This window comes from Octopus bimaculoides, chromosome 13, assembly GCF_001194135.2.
Source record: "Octopus bimaculoides isolate UCB-OBI-ISO-001 chromosome 13, ASM119413v2, whole genome shotgun sequence".
Taxonomy (NCBI): domain Eukaryota; kingdom Metazoa; phylum Mollusca; class Cephalopoda; order Octopoda; family Octopodidae; genus Octopus; species Octopus bimaculoides.
The window spans coordinates 64,085,116-64,087,599 of record NC_068993.1 but is presented as its reverse complement, the minus strand read 5'-3'; positions in this window follow the sequence as shown (position 1 = coordinate 64,087,599).

Genomic DNA, 2,484 nt, shown 5'->3' with positions numbered 1-2,484 from the left:
ATATATATATATATATATATATATATATATATATATATATACACATATATACGTATGCCGTTTTGTTTGGTATTGTTTCGTAATATAAATTCTGGTATTTTAAATGCAATTACGTTTAGAAATACATTTCAGCACGTGCTGTATCTCTATACAAACATATCCACAAGCTTGCATACATATGTATGTGTGTAACTGTGTATATTCACCAGTGTATTCTTATATGAATATGAGCGTATGCTTAATTTCTCATATTTTATATAATCAAATACTCACTAATTCACACATTCGTCTCTGTTTTTCACTTGTCATATGTCTACATTTAGACATGTCTTGAATAACACACACACACACACGTAGATTGCATATTTAATACAAACAGGAAAGATAGAATTTAATACGTAACGGCAACTGCTAATACTATTTATATATATCCTAGAAGCTATAGCTGTGGCTCGTGAAGCAAATGTTTCGTGTCAAAGTACTTATCAACCTTTCCATATGTGCTTTTGAATGAAACTCTAGGTCCTTAGCCATAAATCAAATAATTAATATGATTATGTGTATATATATATATCTATAAATGTGCTTGCATGTGTGCGTGTGGACGTATGTGCATTTGTAGATAATGATGCGTACATACACACACCCACACACACACTCACACACACACACACACACACACACACACACATATATATATATATATATATATATATATATATATATATATATATATATATATATATATATATCCACTATGTGTGGGTGAGACAGAGACAGAGAGAGAGAGAGTGTGTGTAAGAGAGAGGACGCGAAAGATAGCATTTACATATGACATTGTCTAATAGCTTCATAAGAAAAATCTAAATAATTTCAAAATGTTTTGTAATTTTCTCTCCAGCTAAGATTATATCCGTTCTCCTTGCGATAATGACATTATTGTGTAATATTAGTCATTTTGCTGGGTAGAAAAAAAACGTATCTCTTCGTATGCTCTACTTGTTAATTTACAGACATAATTTCGACGTTTTGCCTCCTTTGCTTGTTAATCAGATACGCTGGCCATCTTGTCTTCACCAGGACTCAAATTATACATTGTCATCATTCATCTAATTCTGATTATCTATCGTCCTCATTTATCCCCATCAGCATCATCATCATCAGCAGCAGCAGCATCATCATCATCATCATCATCATCATCATCATCATCATCATCATCATCATCATCATCATCATCATCATCTTCATCATTATCTCACTGTAATGCTATAAATCCTAATTATTATTCATCTAGACGACGGGGAAGCTTTGAATACTTTAATTAATCGTTAATTCTTTATCTAGTCTGTGATATCTCAGTTAAAACTACTTGTAATATATTGCGTTTAATTCAAAATGTATTTTATTATCTAATCTACTATGCTGTTCCTTATACAATTTTCAGCCGTGGCTGCACCAACTGTGTTAATAATTCGTTGACTGATTGTCTTTTTTTTTTTTTTTTGAATAGCCTTAGTCACAAGATATATATGTGAGTCCAATACAAGCGACCAGGTTGACTGCCATGCTGAGCGATTCGTTTTCTTAGGTGGTTTGTACCGCTTTCAGGCGGCCCACACCATGTTGGGAGTGAATGACTAGCTTGGAGAGAAATATTTAGGTAAGGATTTTGCAAACTTGAATAGCAATGGCATACGCACGCGCGCAATTACGTCATATAATTGCCTTTGGCAAAGTGACAGCCCACGTAAGACAAAAAACAGGAACATCCTCTCGGACCAACAAATGCGCACAAAAATAATAGACAACATACCCAAACGATGCATAAGCATATATGGGTAAACATACACAAATAGCCATATACTCATACATACACTCTCTCTCTCTTTCACATACGCACACACACACACGCATAAATATGACACACCCAAACTACTCATGCTCACATACATGCACACGCCTACAATTATGACACGAGTCATTCACAAACTACGTATACACATACATATGCACACACAACACACACTCAACACATACATACGCACACAGTCACACACCAATGAAACATACACAAACACGGGTATACATAGGAGAAGGAACACATTTTGCCGTTGGTTTGCTCGATTTGGAAGTGATCTGGGAGTAAAAACGTGAAATAAACCGCACGCACACACAGACAGAATTACACACACACGATACACGCACGCACACACAATTGCACACACACACGATACACACACACAGACACACATATGTATGTATATATTATATATAGGACGCAAAGACACATCTGAACATAAGCACACAGCCGCATCACATGGGTACAATGTCTTTCATTGCTGAAAAGTTAGTCATTAATTGTTTATGTTCTGCTCCACACTGACACATCCATACAAACAGTTTCCGCTTTTCTTCACACTTCCTCTGCCTCTCAGTCGTTCACACACACACACACACACACACACACACACACACACATATACA